The sequence below is a fragment of the Hylobates moloch genome, unplaced genomic scaffold (assembly GCF_009828535.3).
Source record: "Hylobates moloch isolate HMO894 unplaced genomic scaffold, HMol_V3 SCAFFOLD_9, whole genome shotgun sequence".
Classification (NCBI taxonomy): domain Eukaryota; kingdom Metazoa; phylum Chordata; class Mammalia; order Primates; family Hylobatidae; genus Hylobates; species Hylobates moloch.
In genome coordinates, this window is record NW_026652284.1 from 76,823,256 (window position 1) to 76,841,344 (window position 18,089).

The 18,089-nt window shown below is 40.4% G+C and overlaps 1 protein-coding gene across 1 annotated transcript in view; it reads left to right on the forward strand.

Moving 5' to 3' along the window:
- Positions 1-382: 382 nt before the first annotated feature.
- CPQ (carboxypeptidase Q) overlaps positions 383-18,089 on the forward strand; it is a 523,193-nt gene continuing 505,486 nt past the window's right edge. Inside the window, exon 1 of the mRNA XM_032760098.2 lies at positions 383-664. The gene's annotated coding sequence lies outside the window, so the exon portion shown is untranslated. The remainder of the gene's footprint in view (positions 665-18,089) is intronic.

Genomic DNA, 18,089 nt, shown 5'->3' on the forward strand with positions numbered 1-18,089 from the left:
CTGGCAGGATGGGAAAATGGTTTAATAATCGCTTCCCTTTGGGAGGCGTTTGACAGCTCAGAAAGCATGGCCTTTACTCAGGCTCAGAGACACACAAAAACCTTTCACGTTTTCCTTTCAGCTTCGCAGCCCCGTCCTTCTCTACCTGCACGGGCATCCACTGAAGCACAGGATCCCTCCGCCAAGCCGTGAGCCTTCTCAGGCCCCTGCCGCCCGCCTCAACTGAGGCTGCGCTTCTGAAAAGCACGCGGCCCTGGCCTGCGCACCACCCAGTCTGAAGGCGACGCCCCTGCACGAAGGAGTGAGGCCTAGGGGCTCGGGACCCAGGGCGACACTCAATTTTCTAACAGGAGCCACAGCCCAGAAGCTGAGAAGCCTTCCGGCCGATCTGTGGCCCTGAGGTCGCCCTTGGAGGGCGAGTGAGAACCCCCGAGGCGTTCCGGAGGTGGCGTCCGGCCCGAACCCGGCGCCCGCCCCGGCCCCCGAGTCAGGTCTTTGCCCCGCCTCTCGGCCCACGGCCTGGGCGGCAAGCAGGGCTGCAGTCACGGGGCGGCGCGGAGGGCCCCAGCCCGGTTAGGGGTGTGGTCGCCGCCACCGTAAGGCTAGGCCGCGAGCCTAGTCCTGGGAGCCGCCTCCGTCGCCGCCGTCAGAGCCGCCCTATCAGGTGCGTTTGCAGCCGACCTGGCAGTGCCCGCGGGCGGCTGGGCCGAGGCCTTGGCTCCTACCCGCGGCGGTCGGGCGGGCTGAGGCTGGAGCAGGCCAGGGGCGGGGGCAGAGGGGGACGGACTTCCAACATCGCTCATTCGGGGGAGTGACGGGAGGACCTGGCTGGGGAGCGGCGTGTTGGGAGCCTGTGACTGCCCCTTCGGTCATACTGGAGGCACCGAGCCTAGAAATGGGGAAGCTGTGACGTGGGGGTGGTGGAGGATGCTGGGGGACAGCAGCGAGCACAGCCCTCAGCCGTCCTTCCGAACACGGTTTCACTTCCCCTCAGCTCCAGGGCTCAGCCCCAAGCCGTACCCTTCATCCTCCATCTGCAAACAATCCTGGTCCCCCCACCCGAGCCTCCAATATGCCTTACGCAGTTCTTTTGGGGTTCCTTTCACATTTTACCGTGTACTTTCGCTTTTGATGCGTCTAGTTTCTGCTACTGGACTCTCCTAGAATCGAAGTTCCATGAGGGCAAAGTCCCATTTGACTTAGGACTCAGAGCTACTCAATAAGTAATTGAATGAGTACCTATGCTGTAGAACTGAGTGAATTAACAAATGAGTAAGTGAATGAGTGCATGTGAGATGGAGCTAAATGAATCAGTGCATGAGTGAAAATAAAGGTGTATGAAGTGGAAGCAGTGGAGACGCAGGCTTACAACTCCTGTTTTTTGATAGCTTTCCAAAAAGTTGTGTAAATGTCGCACTTTTGCAAATGGAGGCATTCTGATTGGGACCACTTAAAAAGAGTTCTATGCTGTTCAAATAATCTCTGGAAACGCCCCCTGGTATTTCCATTTTTGTTGGACTTAGCTATATGTGTTTGCTTAAAACAAAATATGCCTAGGTTTTTTCTTGCTTGTGTTTTCTTCACTTCTACTTTGGACGTTTAAAGAATCATTGTCACCGTAATATTATTTCATGTATTTCTTAAGGGTGACTCTAAAGGCAGAACCATATGACTCTGACTTGTTTGTAAAACCTGGCATTTCTTTTGAATTCAGAGTTGTTAAGAATCTTGTCTGTTTTCCTGAGACAGGTGCTGGCTGATTTGCAGGTGACTGAAGAAGCCTGCATATGGCCCAGAAAGACATTTATCTGTTTGTAAACACATAGGCTTAGCACATAGCTTTAATACAGTTGGTCACTGCAGCAGTTCTTAGTTGCCACGTGCGGGTTCCAGAAGAGCTGGATGACCTTGGACTTGCCACTTGATCTCTTTAGGTTTTAATTTCTTAATCTCCAAAATGAAGGTGTTTAGCTAGGGACCCTGCCTGAGTTAGACCTCTGGGATTCTTTTGTATCAGGGTTAGAAGGTGAAATTACAGATGATTTCATGGAGTTCTGCTTACTTCACCTCCTCTGTTTGAGATTCCATAGCATTTTGTTTCTGCTCTCTGCTGTTTACAGCTCATTTCCTTTCTTCTCCACATCTGCAACAAGAAAGCCTGGGAGCTCAAGATAAGTATAATAAACCCTAGGCTGCTGGGGAGAAAGGAGGGTAAGATTTTCTTCTACATTGTCACAGGTTCCTGGTCCTGGGTCTGACTTTTTTCCAGTGCAACCCAGTCTGACAATGCCATATATTCCCAGTGCATCTGGGGAACTGCATCACTATTTCTTTGCATGCATTTGAGATTAGTTATCATAGATCACATTTTGGAGCTGGAAGGACCTTGGAGACTTTTTAAAGGCACTTCAAAAGTCATTATATATACACATATTTAAATATTTTTGCATGCTGCATTTAACAAACACAAAGTTCCAAATGTGTTAAGTAAAATGAAATTAATGTTACCTACTTCAGTGAATTCAAGTTTATAAGGAGAAGTGGAATACACATGTTGCTTGATGAAAAGGGCCAACTTTCTCACACTGTTTTCCCAGTGAGGTCATGTGTCATACAGGCATGGAATGTTACAAAGCTGATATTTATGGGCACTGACCATACACTAGGCACTGTTATATTTAATCTTTTTACTTATATGGCCCCATTTAATCATCACTATATATCTAAGAGCTAGATACTATGGTAAGTCCTATTTGACCTTCTTAGCTGGAAATAGTACGTGGAAAATGGGAGAGTTAGGACTCAAAACTCAGCAGATGGAAACAGGGTTTCTCCCAGAAACAAGACAATCCTGCCAGGAAAGACTGTGTGACTTTGAAGAATGTGGTCTCTGTGTGTTTTCAAGCATATATACAAACCCTGGGTTGTTTGGGTAAATGAATTTAGAATGAAAGCACAGGGTGAATGATTAAGACTGAATTATAAGGGAGTTGGTTGTTTTATCATTTTGAAAATTATTGAATTCCATTGAGATTGTAGGAGACTGATACTTTGACCTTGGTGCCCATGCATCTTGATTTTAAACGTGTTCAGACTTACCAATTTAGGGAATATAAAATGAGTGACATCGAGAGCTGCCATCAGTGAATGGTACTTAAGGGCTTTGAACCATGAGTGCCAAGCAGTGTTGTTTCTTGGACTAGCTTTGTGCCCTTGGTAAGGCACTGCCTCCCAACCTCTTTCTTTATAAGACCAACAACCCCTAGTGTAGACAAAGAACAATGCCTACATCTGTGTAATCCAGAGACAAGAATGCAGTTTGGGTTTCCAGAACCCTTATAATTAATCGATGAGAGCAAAAGACGAAAAGAGAGGCCCATAAAATAAGTGGGAAATTATTTTGTTTCTTTTTTGTCAGCCAAGTTTAGCCCCATGGAAAGCGGAGACCAGTTGTGGCTGCCTGAAAAACTAAGAGCTAATGCCAGTTTGATTTAGCTCAGGAGGCTGAAACTTTCTGCCCTGAAGGCTGGTGTGATGGAATAGACCTTCCCATTGCTCACAATATTATGAAAAAGAAAAAAAATTAAAGCAACAATTTTTATTACTTGCCCTGAAGCTAGAGCTTTAAAATGTACTTTCTTCTCCCCCTACCCTCCCTAAACCACTTAGCTTTTAAAAACAAACAACCCATTCATGTGTTTGTTGCAGTCACATTATTAGTTCTTTCTCTTTATTCCTGGGCTCTTTTCTTTAATGCAGCAAAGTATTTGGAGGGATGTACTTCTGGATCTGTGGAATTTTCCTTTAGTTATTTTATTCAGAAAATATTAGTTTCAATAACCATTTATTGAGTGTATACTATGTGACAGATAAAGATGAATGAGAACAAATTTAAATAGGAGAGTGACCCATCTGCAAACAATTGCACCACAGGGTAATGTGGAAGTAGTGGCCACTCACTCTTCCAGGAAAGAGGTATGATTGGAGCTCAGGAAGACTTTGCAGAGAAGGTGAATTTTGAACTGAGTTTTAAAGCATAAAGACCAAGCAGAGGGAGAAGGGTATTCCAAGAATGGAGAACAACAAGAGCAAGGAAAAGGAGGCAAGTATGAACATGGCATTCTTTGGGAGATGGGAGTTCAATGTGGCTGTGGTAGGGAGATCTAGTAAGGTTAGGGCCAGACAGTGATGGTCCTTGAATGTTATGTTATTTAAACTTTATCACAGTCTAGATAATCCTTTTCAGCATTATTTTTGTTTTGTTTTGTTTTGAGACAAGGCCTCTCTCTCTCACCCAGGCTGGAGTGCCATGGCAAGATCTCACTGCAACTTCCGCCTCCCGGTTCAAGTGATTCTCCTGCCTCAGCCTCCCAAGTAGCTGGGACTTGTACAGGCGCACACCACTACAGCCTGGCTAATTTTTGTATTTTTAGTAGAGATGGGACTTTGCCATGTGGGCCGGGTTGATCTCGACCTTCTGGCTTCAAGCTATCTGCCTGTCTTGGCCTCCCAAAGTGTTGGGATTACAGGCATGAGCCACCGTGCCTGGCTCTTTTCAGCATTTTTAAGCTGAATTTTAAGCAGAGGAGCGATATGATTGGATTTTCTTTAGAAAATAGCTACAGTAATAATGTTTCAGAAGAACTGGGGAAGGAAGAGCCAGAAGGCCACGGGAAAATGAAGATGCTATTGCCATAGTTCTAATGAAATAGGATAAGGATCTAAACTAAGATAGGTTTGAGAGACTTTTTGAAAAAAGAGCAGGATTAATGACTAGCTGAATATGGGAAAAATGTTTGAGAATAATCTGAGGTTTTGGAATTGCTTAACTGGGTGAGTGGAGATGCCACTAATGAGGGTAAGAAATACAAGGTAAGGACGAAGTTTTGGGAGAAAGACGGTGAGTGAGCGGAGGTAGCTGTGGAACATCCAGGTGGAGATCCCAGGATATAGCCTTTTCTGTAGCTGTGCTGTGATGTCACACAGTCAAGACCTCAGCCAAACATTACAATAGGGCCTCAGTCTAAAAAGACACATCAATTTAATAACTCACTTAAAAAATACATCATACTTATCTAATGACCATTACATTATATTTCAGGCAAGTTCTCAGAGAACTCTGATTCTTATGTAAGTGCCAGTGAAGGAAAAAAGATTGGAGACTCAAACAATGAGAAGTTATTATAAGCTGCCAGGAGAAACTGAAAAAGAGAAATACAGACTAGAGTTGTTCAAAGGAACAAAGATAAGGAAATGGCAGGAGTGTTGCAGAAAGCAGTGGTTTCTGAAGACACAAGTATAGGCAGATATGAAATACAGAGAAGAAATTTGAGCTGGCACTTCCAAATAACTGTACTTCTTTAATGGTAAGATATCACAAGCTTTGGTTTCTCATCTTATACAGTCTGTCAGGAAGAGACAAACAGGAGATTGTTCAGAGGTGTGGGTGCTGGGCAGAGGGCTTGATCTCATTTTGCAGAGAAAGTGTTTGGAGACTTTGAACTAAGCAAAGTAACAGGGAAAATAAGGTAAAAATGAAAAGGGTAATGATTTGGAGAAATTTTTCAGAGAATTTAAGTAACTCTATGACAAACAGGTGTTAACAAAGAAAAAGGCAGATCAACGCAGTGTTCTTTTGATGTAGTGGTATCAGACTTCCTTGGAAAAAAGATTCGCATAGCACCTTATATTTAAAAAGCAATTTTTTATTTGATTGTTACAAGAACCTAGGAAGCAGGTGCAGCCAGGCATTATTATCTTTCTTTTATAAACTTAAAATCTGGCGTGAAGGAGGCTGCAGTTTGTCTCATGGCTCAGATGGCTCAGATCCCATGGCTGGCAGGGACTCAGAGCCTTCTGACTTTGGGTCCATTGCTTTGTCCATTGTATCAATGCCTTGCCTTACCTTGGAACCTTGGCCTTCTGCAGTGTGTCCCTCCTTCCCTTACCATATCATATCACGTAAATGTAAAAGTAAAGCAGATGGTATTTGAAGACCAAAAGAGCCAAGATCTCTGGGGAGACAGGCAGTGATGTGAAAGGATCCTTAGCACCGATTATGCTATATGCACTAGGGATGTTCGTGAAGGGTTGTGCATAGAGCGTATCTGTGTAAATCAAATGACACTTTCAATGCAGTAGGGAAGTCCACAATATCAAAGTGTTATGATTAAATTTTTTATGAGGCAAATAATCCCTTTATAAAATGAACAATCAGTCACTCCTTGATATATTATCTGAATAAATCCAGACTTTCAAATATGGGGTTGACTTAAAGCAAGATACATCTCTAGTAGCCTACGTCTATATTTATCATATATGAAGATTTTTCTGACTTGGGTATTGAATATGAAGATGGGGATCTGGAGCTGGATCCTCTAATTGTTAGAGACCATTTAAAATACAATGGACATCATGACTTGCAGCTCAATCCATTCAGCTACCTTTACTGTTTACCAAGCACCTAACAGGTAAACCACTGGAGGGGGCAAAACTCAGCTGGGAAATGGAGGGAGAAGCCCAGCACTGGCACTGCCTTCAGTCTGGCAGACCACAAGAAAGTCATAAATGTAAATTCACCAATATAGTGAGCCAGGGTAAGAAAACCAGAAACTCTTATGGTCCTTGAATTCTACATCAGTATTAAAATGAAACCAAGTATATTTCAAAGCAAAGACCGTATATTAGACCCAGAGTTATTCTGTACTGATAAAAGATAATCTCTGTAGGGAAGAAGAGGTAGTTGTGACTCTTTATGCATCAAACATTTAAAAATGCATATCTTTAAAACATAAAACTAATGATTAGAACTATGAGAAAATAAGCAAAGCTATTTGTAGGACACTTTAGATCTGTTGTTTTAAATGACAAATCAAGTAGACAAAGTCAAATGGTAATACACAAGATTTGAATAATATAACTAATGAGGTTGAATAATATAATTTATGAGTGAATAAGGATATGGAACATTTAATAGTATATTTTATTATTAATCAAAAAAATATATTATGTATGAATATATATGTACATGATATATATTGGGATATATATGGGGTATATGTGTGTATATATGTCTCCTTTTTTGCATTAATCAGTTCTTTTTTATTTTATTGTAAATTGACAAATTATGGTTGTATATATTTATGAAATACAAAGTAATGTTGATATATGTCATAATACAACCTTCCATACAATGTGGAATGATTAAATCAAGCTAATAAACATACCCATCACCTTAAATACTTATCATTTTTGTGGTGAAAATATTTGAAATTTGCTGTCTTAGCAATTTTAAAATATACAACACAGTATAAATTAACTATAGTCATCATGCTGACAATATAATCTCAAAAAACTTATTCCTCTTGTTTAATTGAAACTTTGAACCCTTTGGCATTCCCTATTTTCCCCAACCCCTCAGACTTTGGTAAGCACCATTCTACTCTACGCTTCTTAGTTCTGTTGTTTTAGATTCCACATAGAAGTGAGATCATGTGGTATTTGTCTTTCTGTGCCTATGTCTGGCTTATTGCATTTAGCATAATATGTCCTGCAGCTTCATCCATGTTGTCACAAATGACAGAATTTCCTCATTTTTAAAGACAGAATAGTATTTCATTGTGCATATATACCACCTTTTCTTTATCCATTTATCTGTTGATGGACATTTAGGTTGATTCTATAATTTGGCTATTGTGAATAGTGCTGCAGTGAACATCGGATTGCATATATCTCTTTAATATAATTATTTCAACTCTTTGGATATGTACTTAGAAGTGAGATTGGTGGATCATATGATGGTTCTATCTTTAGTTTTTTTGAGGACCCTCCATAAAGTTTTTCTGTAAATACTAATTTACATTCCCATCAACAATGTATAAGAGTTTCCTTTATTTCACATTGTCACCAGAATTTTTTTTTTCTTTTTTTTTTTTTTTTCTTTTTTTTTTTTTTTGAGACGAAGTCTTGCTCTGTCGCCCAAGCTGGAGTGCGGTGGCGCGATCTTGGCTCACTCCAAGCTCCGCCTCCCGGGTTCACGCCATTCTCCTGCCTCAGCCTCACGAGTAGCTGGGACTACAGGCGCCCGCCACCATGCCCGGCTAATTTTTAGTTAGCCAGGATTGTCTTGATCTCCTGACCTTGTGATCTACCCGCCTCAGCCTCCCAAAGTACTGGGATTACAGGCGTGAGCCACCATGCCCAGCCCCAGACTTTTGTTTTTGAGGCAGGATCTGGTTCTTTTGCCCAGGCTGGAGTACAGGGGCGTGATCTTGCTTCACTGCAACCTCTTTCTCCTAGGCTCAAGCCATCCTCCCTCCTCAGCCTCCTAGGTAACTGGGACTACAAGTGTGCCACTGTGCCTGGCTAATTTTTGTATATTTGTGGAGATGGAGTTTCGCCATGTTGCCCAGACTGGTCTCAAACTCCTGAGCTCGAGCAATCTACTCCCCTTGGCCTCTCAAAGTGCTGGATTACAGGAGTGAGCCACAGTGCCTAGTACATTTGTCATTTTCTGTCTTTTTCATAATAGCCATTCTAACTGGGGTGAGATAGTCTCATTGCAGTTTTGATTTGCATTTCTTTGATAATTAATGATGTTGAGCACATTTTAATATATCTGTTGGCCATTTGTATGTCTTCTTTTGTGAATTGTCTATTCAGGCTCTTTGTCCATTTTTTAATCGGGTTCCTTGTTTTCTTGCTATTGAGTTGTTTGAGTTCCTTATACAGTTCATCCTTGAGCAATGTGGGGCTTAGCGGTGCTGACTCCCTCTACAGTTGAAAATTCTAGTATAACTTTTGATTCCCCCAAAACTTAACTACTAATAGCCAATTGTTCACTGGAAGCCTTACCAGTAACATAAACAGCCAATTAACACATATTTTGTATGTTACATGTAGTATATACTATCTGCTTACAATAGACTAAGGTAGAGAAAAGAAAATTTTATTGAGAAAATCCTAAGGGGGAGAAAATATATTTACTATTTATTAAGTGGAAGTGAATCACCATAAAGGTCTTCATTCTTGTCATTTTTATGTTGAGTAGGCGGAGAAGGAGGAGGAAGAGAAGGGATTGGTCTTGCTGTCTTAGGGGTGGCAGAGGTGGAAGAAGTGGAGGAGGTGAAAGGGGAGGGAGGAGAGGCAGGCCCACTTGGTGTAACTTTCTGGAAATACATAATAATTTCTGTATGGCTACTTTTCTTTTTCTAAAAATGTTGTAAAGTTTATCTCAAAATGTTTCTATACAGTATCAGTCTTTCTTCCACTATTTGCTTTAGCTTCAGTGCCCATATCATAGAAGCGTTCGTGTCATAAAAGAAGTCAAACGCAGTCTTAAATAATCAGAACGCTTCTGCCAGATAGTCTGATGTTAATTTGCTTTTTGGTACTTTTATATCCTCCTCATCATCATAAGGCACTGGTTCAGAAGCATTCCGTCAAGCTGTCTTCTGTCAATTCCTCTGGTGTGTAGTGTCTATTAGCTCTTGAATTTCTCCAAGATTCATATCTTGACACCTTCATTCACCACTTTTTTTGCCACTGTATTTACAATCACTTTCATTATTTCATTGATTGGCTTTGTCATAAACCCTGTGAAGTCATACACAACAGCTGGGCACAGTTTTCTCCTGCAGGAACTTATTGTTGGCTTGATGGCTTTCACAGCTTTTTCTATAACAATGATGGTGTCTTCAATGGTGTAATCCTTCTAGACTTTCATGATGTTCTCTCTATCGGGGTTCTCTAACATAGCGTTGATATCCTTTCCATAGAGTACTGTGTATAATGAGCCTTCAAGGTCCTTATGATCCCCTGATCTAGAGGATGATTAGAGACGTTGTGTTTGGGGGCAAGTAGGACACTTGGATGTCTTTGATGTTGAACTCATGGGGTTCTAGGTGGCCAGGGGCATTGTCTAATATGAAAATAATTTTAAAAGGCATTCCCTTACCAGCAAGATACTTTCTGACTTCAGGGAAAAAGCATCGGTGGAACCAATCCAGAAAAATAGTTATTGTTTAAGCCAAAAGACTGGTAGCTGATGTTTATCTTTTTCCATCAAGGCTTGGAGGTTAGCAGCTTTATAGATGACAGTCCTGACCATAAACCTGACTGCATTTGCACAAAACAGTAGTTAGCCTATCCCTTCCTATCTTAAATCTTGGTGCTCACTTCTCTTCCTTACTAATAAATGTCCTTTGTGGCTTTTTTTCCCCCAGAATACAGCATATTCATCTGCATTAAAACCCCGTTTAGGCAGGTATCCTTTCTCCTCAATGATTTTTTAATGGCTTTGCAATATAGTTTGATATCAGGTAGTGTGATGCCTCCAGCTTTGTTTTATTTAAGATCATCTTGGTGATTTTTTTTAATTCCCTATGAATTTTAGGGTTATTTTTTCTATTTCCTTTTAAAATATACTTTCTGGCCATTTTTCTGTGTCTTCCTCTTCTGAAATTTCCATTATGTGAAGATTAGTTCCCTTGACTGTGATTGTGTCACATAATTCTTGTAGGTTTTCTTCGTCTTTTTCATTCTTTTTGCTTTTTGCTCCTCTGATGAATAATTTCAAATATTCTGTCTTTAGCTCACTGATTCTGCTGCTTAATTGAGTCTGCTGTTGAAGATTTCTGTTGCATTTTTCAATTAAGTCATTGTATTCTTTATCTCTAGGGTTTCTTTTTTATTGTTTCTACTTCTTCTGTATTCCCATTTTGTGTATTGTTTTTCAAATTTCATTTAATTTTATATCCATATATTCTTGTAGTTCACTGAACTGCTTTACAAGGATTCTTCTAAATCTTTTTTTCTGCCACTTTATAGATCTTCATTTTTTAGTCTGTTATTGGAGCTTTGTTAGTTTCTTTTGATGATTACAGATGCTCTTTGACTTACCATGGGCTTATGTCCTATTAAACCCATAGTAATTCGAAAACTTTTTAAGTAAGAAATGTGTTTAATACCCCAGTAAGCCAATTGTAATGTCAAAAAATTATAAGTTGAACCATCATAAGTGCAGATGCTCCTTGACTTACAATGGGGTTATATCCTGATAAGTCCGTTACAAAGTTGTATAGTTGTAAATTGAACCATCATAAATTGGGGACCGTCTATATTTGTAATCCTTGTGTTCTTGCATTGGTGTCTGCACATTTGAAGAGACATCTTCCTCCTGAGTGCAGTGGTATAATGACAGCTCACTGCAGCCTTGACCTCCTGGGCTCATAAGACTCTCCCACCTCAGCCTCCTGAGTAGTTGGGACCACAGGTATGTGGCACCATGCCTGGCTACTTTTTGTATTTTTTGTAGAGAGGGGTTTCACCATGTTGTCCAGGCTGGTCTTGAACTCCTGGGCTCAAGTGATCTACTTACTTTGGCCTCCCAAAATGCTGGAATAACAGGCATAAGCCACTGCATCCGGCCCCAACAGCTTGCTCTTCTGGTCTTTACAGGTATTCTTTGGCAGGGATTGACCTTTACTTCTTAGTCTAGGCTGTGATTCTAGTTGGGTCAGGTGGTAATGACCCCATGCAGGCAGAGCTGGCTATAGTTGGCTGGGCTGCTGCCCTTGCTCTGGGGTCTGTTGCGGCTGCTGGCTCGGCTCCCATGCTTGGGGGAGACCACTGGCTGGGCTCTGCTATAATTTCTGATTGGACAAGGTTGTAGGGTGTATTTCCTGGCTGAATGGTACTACTTTTTTGGTTCAACAGTTGAGCAGTGCTGCAGGCTGGACTCTGAGTTTAGGTGGAGTTGCTGCTCAGGATGGATGGGGTCTGGAGTCTATGCTGCATAGAACTGCACAGTTGAGGATTGCCTTTCTCTGGGCAGGGCCTTAGAGTGGGCTCTGAGTCCGGATCGAGTCACTCTTTGGATTTCTGGGTCAGGCAATTCCAACCCCTATGATCCACAGAAATGTCTTTGGATTGTTGCTTGTTGGACTTTCTGTAGAGGGAAGTGAAGCCAAGTGAAGCCTGGGACTTCCTATTCTGCCATCTTGCTGATGTCATGCCTACATATTTACAGAAAATTCACATCCTCTTGTAACATTTATGAGAGATTGTAAAAAAACAAAACAACAACAACAAGAAAACCCAAAAGCCTTAAATGAAGACTTCAGTGAATTCCAGAGTCCTTCTTACTCTTACTGGCCTTGTGCCTTAGTCCTCTGGTTTAGCCTGTTTCCAGGTAGCTTTTAAGAGGTTGAGATGATGAAAAGAAAACATACCTCTTCCTTTCATAATGCTGTGAAGTAGCTCATATAATTCATCTTCCACGTTTATATACATATGTCTCTTTTGTGCCCAGAGCATCATTTTGAGATTCTTTTTTCATTATCAAAATACATTGGATCTATGTTATTCATAACTAATCTGAGGCTGTATTTGTTACATTTGAGTATTTTTAATCATTAATGCCATATGTATTGTATTCCCAATTTACAATCTAAAACACCTGGCTATTCTTTTGTAGGGTTTTTCTTTTCATTAGCTTTTTTGAGCTAAAGCTTAAAGAAAATCAGGGACCAAAGGAAGGTTAGAAAGTGACTGGAGGTATCAAACACCAATTAAGTTCTTTGAGAAGCAAAGGTGCATCATGGAAATCAGCATTATTCTGAATTCATTTCATTGCCTACTCAGTCCAAATTTTAGGGTTTACAACTTAAACTAATAACTCACTGGCACCTTGCATTTCCTGTGGCTTGATGGTCAAGAACATGGGCTTTGAAGTCATTGTCCTCAGTTCAAATTTGAGGTCTACCACCATCACCTATGTGACTTTGGGCCAAACACATATACTCTTTATACCTCCATTTCTTCATCCGTAAAATTGGGATAAAAATTATAACTGTCTGCAGTGGGCAGAATACTGTCTTCCCTACCACCCTCTACGGTGTCCATATCTTAATCCCTGAAACCTGTGCATGTTAGGTTGCATCACAAAGGGGAATTAAGGTTGCAGATAGAATTAACATTATTAATCATCTGGCCTTAAAATAGGAAATTATGCTGGATTATCCTGGTGGGCCCCATGTAATCACAAAGGTATTTAAAAGTGGAAGAGTGAAGCAGAAGAGGAAGTCAGAGAGTTAGGAAGATGTGATTATGGAAGAATGTTCAAAGAGAGACAGTGCCACTGGCTTTGAAGATGGAGGAAGGGGGCCATGAGCCAAGGAATGTGGTTGGCCACTAGAAACTGAGGAAAGCGAGGAAATAGATTCTCTCCTAGAGCTTCCAGAAAGGGATGCAGCCCTGCCAATACCTTGCCTTTACGTGATGCATACTGTGTCAGACTTCTGACCTAAAGAACTGCAAAATAATACATTTGTATTCAGATACCAAATTTGTGGTATTTTGTTACAGCAGAAATAGAAAATAAATGCACTGCCATATGGGGTTGTTGTAAGGGTTAGGAAATGTAAACCTTTAAGGCAGACCTGCCACATGGTAAATGCTCAGTTAGTATTAGCCACTATTATTATCCATTGGTACTTTAGTTTCCCTTCTGTCTTTGCTCTTTTGTGGTAATTGTCTTGTAATTACCCAGATTTGTGGGTATCTTCCCTACCAAGACTATGGCCCTAGGTGTTTTTCACTCTCATTTTATTCTATACTCAGCCTCCAGTAATTTGTCAAAATTACCATTTCAGAGTTCCTACCATTTTGTGGTTCCAGTAGCTTCTGTTCCAGGTGAGTAGATCTTGGCTGTCACTCTCTGGATTTGCCTGTCTCTCCAAATTTTAGGGTGATAGTTTGCCCTGCAACTTCAGTTCTGTGGGGCGTCCAGGGAAAGTCACTGGTTTTCACTTTGTTTTGTTTCGTTATTGTAAGGACATGAGTTCTGACTTCCAAGTTCTTTACATGTTGGTACTGAAATTGGAAGTGTGGGTAGTGCTCTTTACCTTTCTATACACATGAGATCTTCATCTCTACACTTTACTTCTTTCTGATTTCCATTATCTGGTTTTCACTTCATTAATTTCATTTCCAAACATGCTTTTTCTGTATTTTCTATTTAGGTTAGTGGCATCTCAATCTAAAGGATAGTTGTTAATTTGATATGTCTGAAATACAGGGTACAAAACAGGCTCATAGTCGGGGAGATTACCCTTAACTCTCCACCTTTTCTGAATCCTTTTCTTCAGAATTAGTAAGTTGCCAAGGGCTGTTGTGTCTATGAATTTGCCCGCATCCTTGCTGTCACTGCGCTAGTCCTAACTCTTGACTCGACCATGCAGAATATTTTAAACCACTTTATCTTCTACACTGCCTCAGAGTTGGATCATAGGTTGGATCATGTTACTTCCTTTCTCGGAAGACCTACGTTTTGAAAAATTGCCTGTGGAATAAATCCCAAACTCCTAATTTAGCATTTAAGGTTCTTAAAGATCTGTAATTAAGGTATATTTCTAGGTGTATTCATAGTGCGTGTACCTACTGTATTTGCCAGTGCTACCACAGCAAAATCCTGCAGATTTGGTAGGTTAAACAACAGAAATTAATTTTCTCATGGTTGTGGAGGCTGGAAGTCCAAGATCAAAGTGTCTACATGTTTGGTTTCTTCTGAGGCCTCTCTTTTTGGCTTGCATGTGGCCATCTTTTCTCGAGGTACTTACATAGTCTTCTCTCTGTGCATGCACACCCCTGGTACCTCTCTGTGTATTCCAGTTTCATCTTCTTGTATGGACACCAGTCAGATTGTTTTAGGGCCCACCCTGATGGTCTCATTTTACCTTAACACCTCTGTCAAAGCCCCATTTTCAAATAGTCACATTCCAAAGTCCTGGGGGTTAGGGCTTTAATGTATGAATTTTGGAGAACACAATTTAGCCCATAACACCGACTGTATCCCTCTATGTATTCTGTACTCATGAATATATAATGGATCACCTAGGAAGATTTAGAAAATACTGATTTGGGGGTCTCACCCAACTTCTTGTAGGTTCTGAATCAGTAGGTCTGAAATGGGGCTGAGAATACATTTGGGGGGTGTGTGTGTGTGTGTGTGTTTACACTTCTCCCTAGTGCTTTCCCTTCTCCCTAGTGCTTTCCCAGCTTTTCTAGACTCTTTAACATTATTGGTGAACATACTATAAATGTTTATACCTTTGCTCATATTTGTTTTTTAACTGGAAATTATCTTCCTACCATACATCTACGAAAATTAATTTAGCCTTCTAGGCTGAGCCGAAATATCATCTTTTCTGTTATCTTTTTCTTATTGTCTCCAGAGATAATCCTGCAATACTTTGTTGTGATTTTATTTTACTTATATAAGTACTGAAGAATTTATTTTGTTTTATATGATAGTCATTTGCCTTCTTCTTTCACTAGCTTTCTGAGACTAAAGAGGACATATTCTTTATTTCTGTATATATGAAACAGTGGCAGTTGCTCTGAACATAGTAGATAATTAATCTTTGCAGTGTGAAAAATGAACTAGTTAATAAATGCTAATATTTTTATTGTGACTTTTTATAAAATGGAGACCATTGGGTAAAAAATGAACATATCAAATGTAAAACAAGTGGCAGACTTTTTTTTTTAAAGACTTTACTTTTTTTTGAAAAGCAGTTTTAGATTTATAGCAAAATTGAGGGGAAGGTATAGAAATATCCCATACACTAACTGCCCCTCACATGTACATTCCCCACCAGAGTGGTACATTCGTTGCAGTTGATGAACCCATATAGACATATCATCATCGCCCAAAGCCCATGGTTTATATTAGCGTTCACTCTTGGTGGTGTGCTTTCTGTGGGTTTGGATTGCCCTAAAAATCCCCTGTACTCTACTTGTTCATCTCTCCCTTCCCCTCACTCCTGGCAACCACTGATCTTTTCACTGTATTCATAGTTTTGCCCTTTCCAAGATGTCATATAGTTGGAATCATACAGTATGTAGTCTTTTCAGATTTGCTTCTTTCACTGAGTAATATGCATTTACATCTCCTCCCTGTCTCTTTATGCTTGATAGCACATTTCTTTTTAGCTCTGAATAATATTCCATTGTCTGGATGTACTACAGTTTATTTATCCATTCACCTACTGAAGGTCATCTTGGTTGCTTCCAAAATTTGGCAATTATGAATAAAGCTGATCTTTACATCCATGTGCAGGTTTTTGTGTTGACATGTTTTCAACTCTTTTGGGAAAATATTAAAGAATGCCATTGCTGGATTGTATGTTAAGAGTATGTTTAGCTTTTTAAGAAACTGTCAAGCTATTTTCCAAAGTGGGTGCACCATTTTACATTCTCACCAGCAATGAGTGAGCATTCCTGTTGCTCCACATCCTCACCAGCATTTAGTGGTGTCAGTATTATGGTTTTTGGCCATTCTGCTAGGTCTGTAGTGGTATCTTGTTTTCTTTTCCATTTCCCTGGTTACATATGATGTGAAATATCTTTTCACATATTTATTTTATTTTCTTTTTTTTCATGTCTTTATTTATTTTTTTTTATTATTATACTTTAGGTTTTAGGGTAGATGTGCACAATGTGCAGGTTTGTTACATATGTATCCATGTGCCATGTTGTTTTGCTGCACCCATTAACTCGTCATTTAGCATTAGGTATATGTCCTAATGCTGTCCCTCCCCCTCCCCCCACCCCACAACAGTCCCCAGAGTGTGATGTTCCCCTTCCTGTGTCCATGAGTTCTCATTGTTCAATTCCCACCTATGAGTGAGAACATGCGGTGTTTGGTTTTTTGTCCTTGTGATAGTTTACTAAGAATGATGTTTTCCAGTTTCATCCATGTCCCTACAAAGGATACGAACTCATCCTTTTTTATGGCTGCATAGTATTCCATGGTGTATATGTGCCACATTTTCTTAATCCAGTCTATCATTGTTGGACATTTGGGCTGGTTCCAATTCTTTGCTATTGTGAATAGTGCCGCAATAAACATACGTGTGCATGTGTCTTTATAGCAGCATAATTTATAGTCCTTTGGGTATATACCTAGTAATGGGATGGCTGGGTCAAATGGTATTTCTAATTCTAGATCCCTGAGGAATCGCCACACTGACTTCCACAATGGTTGAACTAGTTTACAGTCCCACCAACAGTGTCAAAGTGTTCCTATTTCTCCACATCCTCTCCAGCACCTGTTGTTTCCTGACTTTTTAATGATGGCCATTCTAACTGGTGTGAGATGGTATCTCATTGTGGTTTTGATTTGCATTTCTCTGATGGCCAGTGATGATGAGCATTTTTTCATGTGTTTTTTGGCTGCATAAATGTCTTCTTTTGAGAAGTGTCTGTTCATGTCCTTCGCCCACTTTTTGATGGGGTTGTTTGTTTTTTTCTTGTAAATTTGTTTGAGTTCATTGTAGATTCTAGATATTAGCCCTTTGTCAGATGAGCAGGTTGCAAAAATTTTCTCCCATTTTGTAGGTTGCCTGTTCACTCTGATGGTAGTTTCTTTTGCTGTGCAGAAGCTCTTTAGTTTAATGAGATCCCATTTGTCAATTTTGGCTTTTGTTGCCATTGCTTTTGGTGTTTTAGACATGAAGTCCTTGCCCATGCCTATGTCCTGAATGGTATTGCCTAGGTTTTCTTGTAGGATTTTAATGGTTTTAGGTCTAACATGTAAGTCTTTAATCCATCTTGAATTAATTTTTGTATAAGGTGTAAGGAAGGGATCCAGTTGCAGCTTTCTACATATGGCTAGCCAGTTTTCCCAGCACCATTTATTAAATAGGGAATCCTTTCCCCATTTCTTGTTTTTGTCATGTTTGTCAAAGATCAGATAGTTGTAGATATGCGGCATCATTTCTGAGGACTCTGTTCTGTTCCATTGATCTATGTCTCTGTTGTGGTACCAGTACCATGCTGTTTTGGTTACTGTAGCCTTGTAGTATAGTTTGAAGTCAGGTAGCATGATGCCTCCAGCTTTGTTATTTTGGCTTAGGATTGACTTGGCGATGCGGGCTCTTTTTTGGTTCCATATGAACTTTAAAGTAGTTTTTTCCAATTCTGTGAAGAAAGTCATTGGTAGCTTGATGGGGATGGCATTGAATCTATAAATTACCTTGGGCAGTATGGCCATTTTCACGATATTGATTCTTCCAACCCATGAGCAT